Source organism: Protopterus annectens, chromosome 2.part1, assembly GCF_019279795.1.
Source record: "Protopterus annectens isolate FY-2018-M chromosome 2.part1, PAN1.0, whole genome shotgun sequence".
Taxonomy (NCBI): domain Eukaryota; kingdom Metazoa; phylum Chordata; order Ceratodontiformes; family Protopteridae; genus Protopterus; species Protopterus annectens.
Window position 1 is genome coordinate 321,272,720 of NC_056729.1, and position 19,795 is coordinate 321,292,514.

Sequence of the window (19,795 nt, forward strand, 5' to 3'; positions counted from 1 at the left end):
CGGGTAGCTCATGACCTCACCAGTGCCACAGGTGTTCCTCGGACTGGTGAGCAGGTCTGTCACCACCATGCAGACCTGAAGAAACGGAAGCAGGACCGCCTGAACCAATGGATACAGGAGGCCCGTGGGATGCAGAATGCCCCACAACTGAGTATGTAGCCATGGAATGCAGTATGTAAGAATTGATAACTGAGTATGTATAACGGATAGGTATGTCTCAATATCCCTTCATTTACTCTACAGCTGCAGGTGACCGTGCTGCGAATCAGCAAGCCTATGCTGATAGGCTGCTAAGGCTGCGCCACCAGGTATGTTAGTAATTATTCTGCATGTATCGTTATATAAAATATTGGAGAGAGCATAAAAGAAATTGTTGTAGTCCAATAATACAGCCATAAAATTGCCTGAATAAGTCCTCCATGTACTGTCAGAAAAAAACATCAGAGAGGCAGAAAAAGAGTGTAGTAACCCATTAAGAAATGTAACATATGTCTGGAATACTATCTCTACAGGCGCTGTCATATAAAATAGGTGAGTGAGCCTGAAAAAAGAGTGTTCTAACCTATTAATAAAGGTATAATATGTCTTGAACATGTCCGCCATATGCACCGTTAAAACAAATAAAGGAGTGAGCTTGTGGAAAAGTGTGTAATGCCATTAATAAAGGTCTAAAACCCGGAGTGTGTCTGTGTCACAGAGTTTGAAATATTGTTGTACCCTTGCATTATACAAATAGTACTGTTTGAAAAAGTGCTGGCAACCCAGAGTTGTGCAGTCCCATATAAAGTGGGTGATGGAAGTGCTAGTAGCTGTGAAGCAGATATACAGTCCGCAACGGTCAGTTACTGGCTGGCATGCATAAGTAAATTTGGCACACGTGTAGCATGTTATTTTATCTCCAGAAATGTGAGTGTGTGTCAAGAAATGCAGGGTTCTGTACAAATCAAAGTGAAAATGTCATGTGAAAACATCCCAGATATGTAGATAAAGAAATAGAAATGCAATCAAGAAATAATGTAGCAGTAACATCTGCATCCTGGACAGTTAGTATGTCAGATATAGGTCAGGCATATATTGAACTAGCCAAACCCATTACACAACCTAATGTATGGTGCAAGTGTAATAATACATGTAGGGGATATACACATGCAGTCACTAGGAATGTAGTGTAGACTAAAAGGTAATTATAAGATGTTAACTGAGGTTTTTTTCTACACCCTACTGTATGTGCATAAACCATGCAATTCCACACCTCAATGGGTATGTGTAATCTTAAATATTAGTTGGGACATATGTCCTATTGTTCTATAAATATTTGCATTCATGTTGATACATGTGCCCTGTTTAAACACCACAGTCATGGTGGCCTGTTGCTACCAAACATCCCTGCATGCTGTTGGAATATCCACTGTGGTTCAATATATGCATGTGTTATGCTTGCTGTTCAACTGTTGGAACCTTGGTGTGTTGGGTTAATGGGAATATTACTGCATGCTGTTACAACTAATCTGGAATGCTATTGTTTATGTTGTAATTAAACACACCTAATCACAGAACGTATGGGAAGGCTGGTCCCAGCAGACCCACCTGTCCCTCCTCAACTGGCGAGTGCACCTGGCACCAGCAGGTCCGGTGCCCATTCCGGGCTCCCCTTCTCCATTGGTCCTGTGCCACCTTCGGGTGGAAGCGCTGCAGGGGATGGGGCTCATCCCCTCCTGTGCAAGCATGGGTGGAGAAGAGCCACCTGTCACCCTTTGAAGGGTCTGGGTTGTGGTGCATAGGGAGATCCAGCGTTCAGTCGCTGATCCCCTACGCCAGCTTGAGGCGAGAGTGGCGCATCTCACAGGTGAGCCTGCCCATCCTATGCAGCCCCCAGCACAGCCGCCCTCAGGGCTGTGAAGGTCCAGTGGTGACTGCCCATGGGTGGGGATCTCAGTTCCACTGTTACCATCTGTGGGCTCATGGGCTTGCGATTTCCAAACATCCTACCCCGTCAATTGTGTTCACCCACCCCATGTGTCATACACCACCCCTGTATGCATCTTGTCTGTCTTGTCTGTTCACCTCCCCAACCTACCTCCCCGAACATACCTACTTCCTCTACCTCACTTCCCACTCTCACCTGAAAAAAAAAAACAAAAAACAAAATGGGCAATCTGTGCCCACAAAAAAATTACGCCCCATACATAGCTGCCCATTTCACACACATGTCCATTGGACATGTAAACTGATAATTATAATTGGCAGTACAACATACTTTGTTGTCCTCACCCCTCTCCCAGGGGTGGAAGGTTTCAAATATCACTCCAAATTTATTGCATATGCACAGCTGTTGCTGGTAAAGAAATGTGCAGCTGTGGACCTTCCCTACACCCGTCCTGCACATCCCGAGCTTGTTTACCTACTGTCTGTCCCTCTTTGTGACCCCTTTTTCACCACTTTCCTATCTCCCCATTTTCTTTTCTTTAAAAGAAATTAGTGCGGTGTTTAGCGGGAATAAGCACTTTTAAGCAGTAGTAAGCGGGTTTAAGCGAGTGTGCGCATGTGTGTGCTTAGTTAAGTGTCACGCAAACCCACGCAAACCTGCTTACAACTGCTTAAAAGTGCCTTTGTCACTCTATGGCAGGGCCCTTGTTCTTCTGAGCAGCAAAAGAAAAAACCTCTGCCAGTCTCGAACCCCAGACCATTGACACAATAGACTGCATGAATTACCACTAAGGCACAGCAGATATACAATAACTTGGTTCTGAAATAAATATATCATGCATTACAATGAGGGAATGTAAATGGAAATTAGGAATGGAATAACACAAATCCTGTTCTGTGGGTCTTTACCAGCAGGTGTTGTGGAATTGCATGACATGACTGTGAAAGGAGAACCAGCTATCCTAGCAGGGAATAATGTTACAGTAGCACCTTACAAACACCACACAGTATCAGACTAGGATAAATACTGGCCACAGGAATACAGTGCAATAACCACATTTGTATGGCAGTTAATTGTGTAAGTCAGAAATAAAGTACATACTCCCATGTATCCTATGTTAGCATTTGGAGGGGTGGGTACATGTCTACACTGAGAAGTGTGTACTGGAAGCAGCAACATTCAGGTTTGAGTACAACGTGCATATAACTGGCTACAACCCTAGCTTCAGATAAGAGACATATACCGACTTTCTTACTGACACAACGGTGTCCAGAGCAAACAAGCATGGGCCCCACCTTGGACAGCTGAAAGGGCTACGCCTACCTAACCTTACATTTTATAGCAGTGGGTTGCAATCACAGCGAGTAATGCAATCACCACACAGCAGGCTGCATGCAATTACTGAATGGTGGGCAGCAATTGGTATAGAGGCTGTTACATGCACAAGTGCAGATACCTAGAAAAGCAGGCTGTACCTGCAGTCCACACATGCAATTCTATCATTGCAGGTGCTGGGAGATAGAGAGAGAGAGAGAGAGACACGGACACAGACACAGACAGAGACAGAGACACAACAGAGAGAGAAACTGAGACATAAACCAAAATAGAGGGGGAAACCCAAAACAAACAACCAAAAAAAAAAAATACAAAACCGTAACACATGGAGCAGGGAAATACAAAGGTAAGGTATGTAACTCACATGTATGTGTTGGCATGTAGTAGATGTTCCTGAAGAATACTCTACACACTGCAAATCATCCATGTGTGGCAGCAGTATGTATCTATCTGTATCTGCACATGTGCATAGGGCAAGGGACATACTGCAACTGTTAGTGAAGGGTGGACAGATATCTGTCATTGAAGGTTGATATGTGCATATATCTATGTAGGTCATAGTGTGTGGCCTAGAAAACAGCATGCAGTGCTGATATATGTCATGTGGTGGTTAAATGCTGTGGGACTGATTTGTCAGATCTGCTGTGTTACAGCCAGTGAGGCCTGCTAATGCTACATGGGCTGAGGATACCCACATGCATTCTGCACAGCACTGTGCAATATAATCACATACCTGTACATCCCTCAACTGTCGCATAAGTGATATCCCCACCATGAAAGGTGGACTGTACATGTGCCTATATGTACATCCATGTGTACAGCAATGGATGTGTACATGTATGTGTATAGATATGCATATATATAATATACATATATATATATATATATATATATATATATATATATATATATATATATATATATTTAGAAAGAGAGAGAGAGTGAGAGAGAGAGAGATAGATATATATAGCCATATAGAGAGAGAGGGACAGAGTGACATGGGGTCATATGTACTGCAACAGGTGTGTGGTGACAAAGGCATGGACTGTAGACAAGTGTTGATATTGCAGTGCCATTCCTCCTTTCCAAAACACTGTACCCATTAACTACCACATAGGTAGAGATCTACCTAACAGTGAAGGTGTGATAAGGGAACATGGGACACAGGTGGACAGTAGCCTCCACTTTGATGAAGACAATGCCACACTACACCTGTAATCAGTCTGTGTGTTATGTGTCATGACAACAGGTGTGTCATCTATAGAAATATAGGGCAGTGTTCCCCTCTACTCATCACAATGCCCTGTGTGGTATGTACCTCACATGACAACTGCACCAGGTGAAAAGGCCACAGACATACCTCCCAAGGGGTAATACTGGCCGCAAACAGATGCCCTATGCAGACTGACTCACAAAACCACATCTACACTGTATTGCATACTGGCCACAAAGAGATGACTTCTGCCGGACATACAGAGGTATGTCACACCCATAGCTAGGTGACAACCACCATGGCAACATATCACAATCCCTCCGGGATACACGCTCTAGGGCCCTAAACCTTGTCAGCTCACTAAACAGCACATGCTGGAGGGATAGGTTCCCATCTCAGAGATATGCCATACACCGGAATAGACCACCTAGCAATAGCAAACAAGGCTCCTCATTAGCAGTTGTCATAAATACCCCTGATGATTGTGTGGAAGATTGGTAATACACCCCAGGAAACACCTCTGTGGTTCTGGTTGGCAGGGGCAAGTGAAATCAAAGTACATGTGTGTCAAAGGCCAGGGTAGCATATGGCAAGGTTGCCGTAGGCCCTAGGGCCAACAGCATATTACCTACCTATGACACTATGCACTCACACATGTACTCAATGCAATACCTGCTATGTGAGGTTGAATAAGTGTAACGCTGAATATGTGCAAGGTCTGTAAAGGTGTGATAGCTTAGTGTGAAGTTGTATCTGACATGGTAGTGTCTATCCTAGCTGTGAGGACAGCAAATGATGTGTAATGTACTGTTAGGCAGACATAGTAGTACGGCATATGATGTGACGTAGTTCCTTGTTGACGAATGTGGTGTCTCATTGTAAGCTAAAGCAATACATGTATGCTTAGTGAGTGGTACTGCTGGTGAATCCAACTCCCATATGAACTGTAGTACTACCAGAAGCTGTAGGCCTATACAGCACAGTATAGTGTGTGTTCACATTGCTTGGAAACACTGTCATGTGTGTTTCCTGTAGTCTGCACAGAGGACAAAACTCAGGCATAAGGGTGTGTAAGTACTGGCACACAGTACTGTATGGTACACAGGTACTGCTCATCTGTGTTGGCATACAGTGGTGTGTTGTATGTTTGTCTGATGTGTGTGTAATCATGCCTGTACAATGGCTGCAATCATATGTGTGTTACAGAGTATACGTGTGTATCCAGCAACATATATACTCTGTTACAGCAGTATGCCACCTGTAGTAACAACTGTACACATCTGTTAGGCAGGGCTATGGCATCAATGACTAGGGTGGTTGACTGGTACTACTGTACCTGTACTTTACATCCATTGCAATGGATGACTTCTCTGTTCATGCATTGGTGTAATATACACCCCTGTCTTGAGGTTGTGCAATGTGTCACAAACAGTGTGTTGGGTACTGTTGTATAGTGGTGTGATATATAGAGTGTGCCAGGCACTGTTAGTTGTGGCCTGAGAACCAATAAGTGGTATTGAACGTGTGTAACCTCTGACAGACAATAGGATGGTATATATGTCAGTAAAGTGATATCTGTGGTTAAAGGTGTAAAGTGTGCCACAGGACTCGCTCACACATATTGTTCATATCTTTTTCAGCCAGATGGCCCACCAATGCAATCCATCGTACACAGCGGATGAGGAAGAGGTGATACCACAAAGCCTATTGCAGCAGTACACAATGCTGTTCTCCAGAAGCAGCCAGCACCAACAGGAGCGGACTGCACTGTGGCAGGAACTTGTTCGTTGGGTAAATGACATAGGCATGCATAACCGGACATATGAGCAGGTACGCCATCACTGCAGTGATTTAATTAGACATGTCTGGCGGCGTGCGACTGATATCCAAAGACAACAGCTTGCCACAGGTGGTGGGGTGGCCATTCACCCCCCCCTCACCAGAGTGGAGGAGCTGCTCCTAAGCATGGTGGCTCCTGGACAACAGCAACATCAACCTCTGACATGTGTTGTCATGGAGGCCGGAGACACCCAGCATGTCCACCTGGAGCAAGCAGGTAACATGCCCTATCTTTAGACGACAGTTAACTATATTGTTAGATTATGTCTACGTGAGATGTGTACTGTGTGTTTAGCAGTTCTGCTGCCTAGTGTTGTGCAATACTGATATTTTGAATAATATCTCTACACCTGTGACTGTTGACTGTTGTTATACTGCAGTTTAGCATACCCACTGTAGCAATGCCACAGTTGTGGCCACTGACGAACTCTGTCATATTCTCGTAGGTCCCTCTGGTGTGACAGCAGGGCAGCCGATCCATGCTTGTGAGTGTGTTATAACTGCAATGTTGGTAATGAAATATGCATGTCATAGGTGAGGTGTAGGCCATGTACACGTAACACACCTATGCATAATGCATGCCGTGCATGTTTACTGTAAGACATTGCACAGCTCAGTAATGTCAGTAGCTGCCTCACTGACATGCAATACACAGAGCATAAGACACAGTTGTGGCAACCCCGTACTGCACATTGGATAGGCATAGTTGCAACACCTGTACACAATATAACACGTTTATCATACGCAGTACACAAAGACATGCTACATATGGCGTAACCACACACCCGCTGTAAGGTAACTCTTCAGTATCCCACATGTCATCCACACACACATAATGTACCTCAGGGGTAGAGGCCTATCATGGGGCTGTGCAACACTCTTCAACACATAACACAGTCATGTTAGGCAATGCTCCCTATTGGGCACCTCATACACCCATGTACAAAGTGGCTGTGTAATATTGAACATAGCCACGGCACTGCAGTTCAGGTACAGCATGCTAGGCGGTGGTCTGTCACACAGTAGTAGCCGTGAGTGACCACAAGATGCATGATGATGATGATGGCACATGGTAGTACACCCCATCCAGTTACAGTGACCACAGTACTACACATAGTGATCGTTGCTTTGCACCTCATTGTTGTGTATGTGCAAACATATGCACCTATACACAATATGCATAGCATGTTGTGTGTGTGCTTACATATGCCAGTATACACAATATGCACAGCTGTCGCCATCTGTACAAAGAGTCACATATATGTCCTGGAATGCTATTGGGTGTATAGGTCACATGACACACATTGGGTATGTGTGGTGTTTAATGTTGCAGTCGTGTAGCATGCCATGTCATGGCTGGCACCGACATATCTGCAATATATCCCACACTCACCATAACCACTGTACAATGGCCATGTCGAGCATTGGGATTCCTTCACGTCTACATGCACCACTCATCCCATGTCTGTACATTGCATGCATTTGCTACACCTGTGCCCACTATTATTTGCTATGGACACAGACACTGTAAGCAGACATGGCAATCTATGTGTCACACAGATAACACATGCAGCCATGGTATGTATACCATTGAGTGATGGTGCACAGGACATTGCAGAGCAGATAATACTTGTACAGCAATGTTGTGTCCATGTACACATTGTGTTCCAGGGTGTAGACAATCACTGAACAACTACACACATGCATCACAGCCATGTATAATGTCATTAAATAGGGCCATCTACACTTGCACTGCATGGTCTTGAGCAACACATATTCTGCATGCTGAGAAGTGTGAGGTGACTGTTTGCCTTGTGATACTGTCACCCACCTTCACCCACTATTGTGTATGTGTTGGATTGCTGGTGTGTGTGTGTGTGTGTGTGTGTGTGTGTGTGTGTGTGTGTGTGTGTGTGTATGTGCTGTGGTGAGCAGTGTATTTGTGTTCATGTGTGCATGTGTGCATGTGTTCATGTGTTCATGTCTTCATGTGTGCATGTGTGCATGTCTGCATGTGTTCATGTGTGCATGTGTTCATGTGTGCATGTGTGCATGTGTTCATGTGTGCATTTGTGCATGTGTTCATGTGTGTATGTGTGCATGTGTGCTAACATCATGTACAGATTGTGAAGTGTGTTTCCTGTCTTCCTTCCACAGGTGCTGAGTTAGGGGTGTCTGAATGCAGCAGGGAACCTAATGTCACTGCCACTAATAGTGGAGATGATGAGACATGTATTGTGGCACAGGAAGGTCTGTCAGGGTCTGTCATTGGTCCACCAATCGACAGTACACAGCGTTCAACCCCATCTATGCGCACACTCATACTGCCAATACATTCCTCATCACCAATGGCCTTAGCTGAGGGACAGCATATAGTCGGTATTGACCAGGAGAGTGTGGTACCCATGGCACATGCATCCTCTTACAGCAGCCATAGCCGGATTACTGGAACGGCACCACATAGGCGGATGTCCAGGGGTTCTCGGTGGAGCACCACTGGTCATATTGCCCCTGGCAGACGTGCCCCCAGAGGTATTACAACCTCCAGTATGTTCTGGGCTGTAATGCAGGCACAGGCACGTATGGAACGGTACACCCAACAGGGACTAAGGGCGCAGAGGGTCCATTACACTGCTATCAATGTCAGCATCCGTGACCTTACCGGTGCCATCCGGAATTACACCGAGGTCATTGATAGCCGTTGGAGTGAGACATTAGATATCCTCCACAATGTGTTAGCCATGAGCCAGGACCATGTGGGATGGATGGGAAGCCGACTCGGACGCATGCCAGCAACAGCATCAGCTGGCAGTCATCGCGGATGAACCACGGATCACAGCTGCTCCCGTAGTGGCAGTACCAGCCCCAGCAATACTGGGGCTGGCCTGTCCATTGACCATCCTACTAGACCATGTGCACGTGGCACTGGCCAGTCCCAGCAGAGACATGGGTCTAGTCATCATACCTCTGCCTCTGATGATAGCACCCAGTCAGGGTTGGTACCCGATACTGCCCATAGCACCCCTGCCAGGCACAGGTACCATTTCCATGGCCAGAGACAGTGATCTGTATGGCCTAGCAGGTACAGTCTGTGGCTGTCCCACAACTGCCTGTATATGGCAGCCACATGGTGGAGTTGTGTGCATGTAGACACACACACATTAACCAAACAACTAGGGCTCACACATACACACACACATTACATCAACATTGGCCCATGCTGTACTGTTGTCCCTCACACACACACACACACACACACACACACACACACACACACACACACACACACACACACACACACACACACACACAGACATGTCGATTGGATGGGTCAATGTCAGGCTCTGGCAAACCAACAACACACCCTGTGCATATGATGACACCTGTGCCACCTCCTGTCATCTGTAACATTGATGCAGGAATAGGCTAACATGGTTCTGATGCACAGGGTGACATTATAACAGTGTAGTAATAGTAGCAAGTTGCCAACAGGAAAGTGTACTGATATCCTTGTAGGTATATCTGAGCAGGCATTATGCATCACAGCGCTGAGAGTCATTGTAGCATTGTTTACACCAGTGTTAGGTCTGAGTATGTATTGTCCACCCACGTGCCACTTGGCTGAAGTGTACAGTGTTGCCAGCATGTGTGAGTGAGTGGACAGTATGTGTGTGATGTGTGCATTACAAATTAGCAGGTGTACATCTGTGAACATGGTGTGTGCGCATTGTCTGCATGTACGTGCATTGTGGACACGTGGGATGTGCGACATACCCTGTTGTACACATTGTTAACATCTCATGGTATCTTTCGATGGCCAGTATGCATTCTACTACAGATATGTACTAACATGGGTACACATGTGTGTATGACATGGGTTGACACTATGCTGTGGGTGATACTGTTGATATCTGTCAATGATCTGCAGCCTGGTAGTATACACCACCTCAACAGCATGACTATAACCAATCATTAGATGATGTCCTGACAAATGACACACAGTTGTAGGAAACTCAGTAACAGTTGGATCATTCTGGTACTATACTATAACAGTAACCAGTGGTATTGACCGCCACACATTCCTGGGACCACACCTGTGTGGCATATAGCCCTCTTAGATACATGCAAACACACTGGGGATATGTCCATCCACATCTGGAAATGCATGCATTGGCCTACACTGCATTCCATGGATGGGACGCATATCCTACACAAGGGTATCATACAGACCAATATATGTTGTCCAGTACATGCTGTATAGTCATAAGCCGACTATGGCATAGTCACCCACATTTACTAGACATACTATCCCGACAGTACCACATATGTTGTAGCCCTCAACATGTATGTTGGGTACCAATGTGTACAGACAGACACGTGTTATGTCATCTGTCCCTTGGTATCCACATATCCATAGGTATTGTGGGGTCCATCGGTGTTTCACATAACACATTAGGGGCCTGCATGCATATCCACAGGGCTGTTGTACACCTATAATGACTGTCCATTACTGCCAGTCGTTGTTGTGTATGAACATGTCTGACATATACCCCAGGCAATTACCCTCACTCACAGTACTCTATAGTACGTGTCATGGGTGTGTGTGGCACAGATGACCTTGGCCATGGATCACTACAGTGGCCGGGCTTGTCGCATACATACATATGTGACCTATGATCTGAGAATCAGCGGCACAATCTGTCGAAGGAAACAAATGTATTCATGTAGTATGCAGGCTTCACACCTATGTACTGATTGAGGTCACATGTATACATATTTATTTGCCACGCAAATACCCGATGTATGCAATGCACATACTGTTTTAATCATATGTCATACCATAGTAAAAGCAAAACCCACACTGCATTGACCGCCTGTGGCACACACACACACACACACACACACACACACACACACACACACACACACACACACACACACACACACACACACACACACACACACACAAGCACACAATCAGCGTTTGCAGGATTCACCCCCCTACCTAACTATGTTATGATACTAGAGAGATACGCATTAACACAGCACGCTATATGCTTTACTGGGTGGTTTCTGTTCACCTGATATATTTGTAGGATGCTGACATCATCAGACATTCCAAAGAGGGATGCGCCTCTTTTAATGTGTTTTCCCAGTCTCCAAAAAGGCTACTCCTCTCAAAGTAAATCACACACATACACCCCCCCCCACACACACACACTGTCAGCACTTGCAGGATTCAAACCCCTTCCTAATTACGATACTAGAGAGATACGCATTAACACAGCACGCTATATGCTTTACTGGGTGGTTTCTGTTCACCTGATATTTTTGTAGGATGCTGACATCATCAGACATACCACAGAGAGATGCGCCTCTTTTAATGTGTTTTCCCAGTCTCCAAAAAGGCCCTCTCAAATGAAATCACACACATACACACCCCCCACACACTAACAGTGCTTGCAAGATTCAAACCCCTACCTGACTATGTTATGATACTAGAGAGATACACATTAACATAGCGCGCTATAAGCTTTACTGGGTTGTTTCTGTTCACCTGATATGTTTGTAGGATGCTGACATCATCAGACATTCCAAAGAGGGATGTGCCTCTTTTAATGTGTTTTCCCAGTCTCCAAAAAGGCTACTCCTCTCAAAGGAAATCACACCCCCCCCCCCACACACTAACCGCGCTTGCAGGATTCAAACCCCTACCTTACTATGTTATGATACTATAGAGATATGCATTAACATGGCGCGCTATATGCTTTACTGGGTGGTTTCTGTTCTCCTGGTATATTTGTAGGATGCTGACATCATCAGACTGGACATGGAAATGTGTGTGCACTTTCTTTTATGCAATCCCAGGAATGATCCATGTGGGTCGGCAGGTATCAACAGCTTGAACAGGACTCTGTGAGTTGCACCTTGTGTGATCTGTCTGTGGACACATTGACATCCCTTCATATGTCAACACATATCTATGCACAGATTGTTGGTTTTGTGGATACGACATGTGTCTGTGATGTTGATGAAGAGCTATGCAAAGTCTATGTGGGACATGTGTAGCTCTGTTCAGTGATGTATGTCCTGGGTGGCTGCCTTGCAAACGGTGTAGCATGTTTGGGAACCATGATCTGCACATGAACATACCACAGTTGGTAGGGTTGTGTGTTTGTCAGCTTCCAATAGCTCTGTTTATGACTTCAGCCATGATGCAGTCCATGGCCTTGCAGATCAGACTTTATAGGCTTACTGGACTATACTTCCCATGGTGTGTTGTGCACCCACACTTGTGGGGAGTGCCATATGTTGCTGTAACACATTTGACAGTTCCAGACCCTGTGGAGTGGGTGAGGCTCAACAGACTGTTCAGGTGCAGGGTCTGTTTGTTCTGTAGTGCATGCATGACACATATTGGGAAACATTGTAATCCAATTGCTGCCATGCTTTTGGCTTTGGAGGGAGCTGGTCAGCCATTCTATACGTGATATCTCCTGGTATGATGTCAGGGACTATCATCAGTGGGAGGTGGGTATGTATATATGGGCCTGTCTGACAGGATGTCGGCATTGTCAGTAAGATACAGTTGGCCCTGACTCAGGACATATATGAGTGTACATTACTATTTATGACAAAACTGAAGGACATGTCATGATTCTCAGTCTGGACTCCTTCTCAGCTACTCTTTACAAAACACCAACAAACCTGAACACTAATCCTGGTTATACTCTTTTACACACTTAACACCCTACTGATCCTTTGTGATCAGGCTACAGAGTATGTCATCATAATATACTGGCATGTCCAGGGGTCGGTTTCGTGTGTACTCTCCAGTCCAGCTAGTGAATATTGTGGTTATGACACAATGGCACATCTGCCTCATGTACACAGACAACCCTCTCCTCCTCCCAACACACTCAGATATATGTGAGAGATGCAACAGTATTGACATACAGGAGGCTGAGCTCTCTCGACTCATGACTGGCATGGTCTATCAGGTGGTGAAGGTGACCACACACCACATATCAGTCTCACATACACCGATAGCGACAGCAATCAAACCACATTATCACACATACACATACTTGGAGGCTCTACATACACTCTGCCTAAGCAGCAGAGACCTCCAAAGCAGACACACAAACAACTGCTACCCCACTACAATACCCACATATCACATAGTTCACAATGTCAGTGTGCCACACAGTCACTGCCCTTCGGGCTAAACAACACACCTGATACACTTGTAATAGGTGACACTTAATGTCAGACACACTGATGTCCCACTCACCAGGCCAAACAAGGGAATAGTCACTTTGAGCTGTCTCTCAGGTGCAAGGATCCCCCACATAACACATGCACTCAGGTCACTCCAAAGCAAACAAATCATTGTCCATGCTGGTGCATACAACCTCAGATGTTCCTCCCTGGACCACATGACATGATACATAGAGGAACTCTCTGATCATGTAGCCCAGGCCAGTATGACCCTGACCTTGTCTAGCATCTTACACTCACCAAGTATGATGTCTCAGTATACCAACATACTGATCACGCTTAACAGTTGGCTAACATATTGGTGTTATTCAAAGGGGATACAGTGTCTGTCAGCCTGGGGTGACATGCTCGACATGCCACGTAGCTTCGCTATAGACAGCTTGCACCTGTCACCCTTGGACTTTTGAATACTGGCTAAGGCACTTGCTGCCACCATACTGCCTTATTTAAGCGGGGCTCGAAAGACAGACCCACCTCCATAGACATTACAGAGTACATGACACTGAGGGTAATGCTGCTCAACACCAGATGTATTACCCTCACATTGACCACACTCAGGAATCTCCTCAGTATGGAGAATAGCAATATCTTGTGCACTAACAGACACATGGTTCAGGCTCCCACATGCACACCAGCACTGCCAGGTTATATTCCATACCATGCTTTCTGACCACATAACTCGGAATGGCCAACACAAATAAGGGGAGTATCCATATACATCACAGATACACATACCTCCGGGTTGCTAGCACTGCACAAAGCATCACAGACCATACATATGCACCTAACATTGTGCAAATCTGCCTTTTGGTTTGTTGCCTGCTACAGACCACACTCACAAACTCAGCAACCACACTCGTCTTTCCGGGGAACACTGGACAATATGACGGTCTCCCCAAACACCATTATATTGGGTGATGTCGAATACACACACATTGACTGGGGATAGTACTCAGGCCCCAACACCCTTGCCCAACAGTTGCTACAATTTGTAAACTCATATGCTATGGCACAACTGGTCACCACACCCACAAGAGGGGACAACATATTGGACATGATCATCACCAACATGGGGACTCTATGTTCCATATCTGCGATATACCCCTCATTGGTAAGGACAGAACATACTTTATCTCACTGGACATCCATATCCCGTCCCCACACCCATCCTGGGTAATCTTGGTGAACTTCCCAAAAGCAAACGTCACACTTCTCCATACCACGGTGGTATCCTTCATAGACCCTGGGTCAGTGGTAAGTATGGCTCAGACTGCTGAATCCTTTACATACACATTCTATAGACACCTAGTGGACTGCATGGATTGTGCTATCCAAAATAACACCTGGACTCACTTCTCCAATGGCAGGGGACCTGTCTGGTGGACCCCGGCCATTAATACGCTATACAACAAAAGGAGGAAGCTACTACATGATAGAGCACAATCCCAGACAGGGTGGGCATCTGTGATCTGTACTAGCAGACAGCTACAATCACTCGTGCATTAATGTCAGGCCCGCTTCTAACAGACAATTGCACCAGACACATCGGACACTCACAAGGCCTTCTTCAGTTAATTCAGGTACCTGGCTGAACACTCACTGATATGCTGTGTGTTACTGCATACTGACTGAACATACCCTGAACCCACAGACATTGCCAACATCCTGGCAAACAGGCTCAATGCAGATGTCTCCCCCCCATCCCCCCAAGGAGGTACTGTCCATCCCAACAGAGTGTAACCTCCCTGACATCACGAATAAACAGGTGAGTGCTGCCCTCCCCACTGCGGACAACACAGCATCAATGGGACCAGACAGTGTCCCGGCCTGTGTCGTACATGGCCTTCATGACAGATGTAACCCTCACATTACATCACTGTTCGATATCAGGATTACTGCAGGATTTGTACCCACGGAATGGCGTACAGTGATAGTGGTCCCGCTCCACTGAATACTGCCATAACAGACCACAGACAATATCGGCCTATAAGGCTAACTAGCCTGTTCTGCAAAGCTATGCAGCGTATTGTAATGGGACTCATGCACATAGACATGGGAAACCTACAGACACTGGGTCCTACACATTACAGCATTGTTGTGGGCAGATCTTGCCTGTTGGACCTGTTTGTATTCTTTAAACAGTTACCAGGTCCATCAGTGTTGGGACGGTTGTCCACACAGCCTGCCTGGACCTTGCACAACCCTTCAACACAATACCCCACATGGCCATTATGCATAGGCTCATCGGCATCAGTATCGACACATATCTCACATGATGGATTGCTACCTGGATCAGGGATAGCACCCACATGCTCAGTGTTGCAGGTGCCATGTCTGACTATACACTAGTTACACATGGCATCCCACAAGGCTCAGTCATGGGACCTCTCTTGTTCAGTATATATTTGTGTGACGTACAGGCTATCACAGGAGGGATATGGCTGCCCATGTTCGCAGATGACTGCAAACTGGGTGCCATAATCAACTCTCCAGCTGGCACATGCATACTCATACAGGGTCTCACAGAGATAGGATGACTGGTGCCTGAGCCATGGCCTATGGCTACATGCCATTAGTTGCATAGTCATCCCCTTTGAGAATGACAACATGCCCACACATTACCACATAGGTAGTAATTCATTACATACGGTAGTAGTTGTTACGGGTTTGGGGACACGACCTGTTCGTACTCTCGCCTTTGACAATCACATTGCCAAAGTGGTTAGACAGTACTTCTACATAGCCCACCATATCCCACATGGTTTCGCATGTTGATCACGTGTGGTCATTGTGCCCCTATACTCATCACAACCATGCTTAGTTACTATGCCACATTTGGGTTGTACCTTACCCGACACCTGCAGCAACTGTAATGGCCACAAATGTTACTCATCAAGCAGATGTAGGGACTCACACGGATGACCTGCACAGTTCAGATACAGTAACTCCAGCTCTACTCAGTCACTTACCACCTACACGGATGTGTTGTGTGCCTGTAGTTTAAGGCAATATCTGACCCAGAATTAATGGACATGCTCCACCTCAGGATATCCAACTCCCTTGGAGCTACACACTCCAGGGACATATACCTCAGCACAGATGCTAATAGGACATGCTGGGGGGACAGATTATTATCCAAAAGGCTCCACTCACTGCAGAGTGTAGTCTCAGTTTTGCATAAGCAGAGCCACCCACTGACCACCTACAGGTGACATCTTGACAAGTGGATGGGTGATTGTATGTGTACCCATGGGATATCTTCTGGGTCCCTGCTAGACAGAGGCACAATACACTAAACATAAATGGGCTGTCTTGTGTGACCTACTATTCACGGGCACAGTGTTCTGATTTGACTGGATTGCAGCAGCCAAACACACTCTGGCTATGCTTATACATGCCCTAGGGCAGATAGCCTAGTATCAACCTCTGAACCTATGATAATGTTCATGATGCACAATGTTTATTGTTGATACTGTTTGCAGGTTTTTATCATCTTTGCTTTCCCACTTTCTATGAACCGCTTAGGTATCTGCAGAACATATTTGATTATGACAGGGTTCCACTATATTATATACATGTCTGTTGTCATATAAGTGTGTGCACAGGGCAGATTGCTGGATAGTGAGAGGTTTCTGGGTTAACACATGCAACTGCCTGATATGTGTGGCCCACTGCTGTACTCCAACATGGCCTAAGTGTGTGAGCATGCCCAGTTCAGACTGTCAGTGTTCTGTTGCCTGACATTTGTCTCATGTATTCGTGTGTGAGCATGCCCAGTGTGACCTTTCAGTATGTTGCTGTCTGAGGTCCACTACATTTGTTGATGTATGTGTACATGTCCAATATTAACATTTCTACTGTGTGTGTTGAAAGTCAGGTTCTATTCTTACTGCAGGACTCACCTTTGTGTCATAACTCGACAGGGATTATGCTGTGCCTGCAGGGTTTACATGGAATACTTTGCATAGACTTATCAACATTTCTTCATACAGGTTAACCACTGCAATACTGTCATGGTTTAGTGGTTCAGTACTATAACTATAGTGCACAGTATCTTGGGTTCGAGGCCCATCACCGCTTATCTTTTCATACTGAGCAGACCAGACTGCTTAAGGGCCAATAGAGCAACTATGAGCATGTTGGCTTTTGTTCAGCTATGCCCTATTTAGACCCAGCTTGTCCAACATTGCTCAATATTAACCATCATTGCTGGACGTTGGCCAATATTACTCAACATTGACCACATTTGTACTAGTTGGTGTGTGCAATTTTGTTTAAATATACTACATGGTGGTAAATCCTGTTTAGCACTGCTTTATATTGCTTAACACATGGCAATCATGCCTCAGGTGTTGATGCAGGGCTGCCTATGTCGGATGCACATACTACACTCCCTATACATGTTTGAAAGCAGGTAGTGTCAACGTAGGCATCCCTTTTACTATATGTGCGGGTCAGAGAGAGGTATCATTTCCAGAGTTCCTACTGAGCCAGTGTATGTGCTATATGTTGCCTCTTTGCCAAGGCCAAAGCATACTGGGCACACCTCCCTCTGCCTACTGGGGCAGGCTCAGGTTGTTCCTCCTCCAAGTCACGCTCTGCCTGTGATGGCCCTGGCAATGGTGGGGGGCTGTTTGGCCTGGGCCTATGCTGGTCCTGCTGCAGCTGTTTTCGCAGGATCATATTATGTAGCATAGCACATACCATGACAATTTGGGTACATGTAGTTGGTGAATACTGCAAGGCTCCACCAGATGTGTCCAGGCACCGGAACTGTGACTTGAGCAGCCCAAACACATGCTCGATTACATTTCGTGTTTGTGTGTGTGCCTCATTATGGCGTTCCTGTTCAGGTGTGTGTGCATTTCTGATGGGTGTCATCAGCCACGGCTCCAGTGCATAGCCAGCATCCCCCACTAGGTGTCCATGTGGGATGTCCCCATTGGCAAATGTCTGGTACAGCTGCTTCAGATGCCAGATATGGGAATCATGGTAGCTTCTAGGGCAGCCAGCACACACATTCAGTATTATACCCTGGGCATCACACATGACCTGGCAGTTGATGGAGGGGAAGCCCTTGCGGTTGAAGTAGATCCTACCCCGCTCACCGACTGGTGCTTTGATGCGTATGTGCGTGCAGTCTATTGCACCCACTACCTCAGGGTATTCCACTATTTGCTGGAAGAGACGCATATTGCTGGCCAATACCTCACGGGAATTGGGGAAGTATACATGATCACCGACATGTGCTGACATGGCATCCAGGAACTGGTGCAGTACCCTGGTTGCTGATGCCTGTGATATTCCCATCATATCACCAGTTGGTCTCTGGAAGGTACCTGTTGCTAATATTCTTAGGCCAACACATACCTTAATTTCCACTATGATGGGTTCCCCTCTGTTGGTTCTGTGTGTGAGACGTGGCCTGCACAGCTCAATAATTTGATGCAAGAGGTCTCTGTCCACTCTATAGCGCTCCACTATCTCCAGCTCATGTAGCCCCTGGTAGGTTACCCTGGGCCTGTACACTCTTCTCCGTCTCGTCACTATGGGTTGTTCAGCAGCATTTGCATCATCACCACCCTCAGCATGTTGCACATTTCACTTTATAACAGCAATGGCAGCCCCTAACATTTTTTGTCTCAGTACAGCTTTTTCAGTTTTCACTTCTATTAGCTTACTGCAGTGTTGCAGTGTCTCTTGAGAGAAACATAATGGACTGTTGTTTGCAGTGTTTTAAGTGCTGGGCTGGGCTGGGCTGGGCTAGTGTTCTGCCTGGGTAATTGCCTGATTCTGATTGTTTTCACCTGCTAGCTCTGCTAGTACTCCCTGGTAACTTCCCTACTATTTGGAGTGCTTCCTTTTTCCTTTCTGTTTCCTCAGGGGGGAGCGCCGCACACACAAGCGCAAACACGCGCACACCAGCTAACATGCGCGCGCACATGCTTACACGGAATAAAACTTGCTTATTCTTGTTAAAACGCGCGCACACCGGCGCAAACGCTCTTACAACTGTTTGCACAGCTTTACATATGCTTACTCAAGCTTACACGCATGCACACACGCTAACACGCGCGCACACTCTCTTACTCAGGTTTACTGGCGCGCACACGTGCGCATGCACTCTCAGCAAGAAACTTTGGTGTTATCCACGGCATACACCTTCCATTTCTTGACTTTACCTGGCCTACCTGTTGACA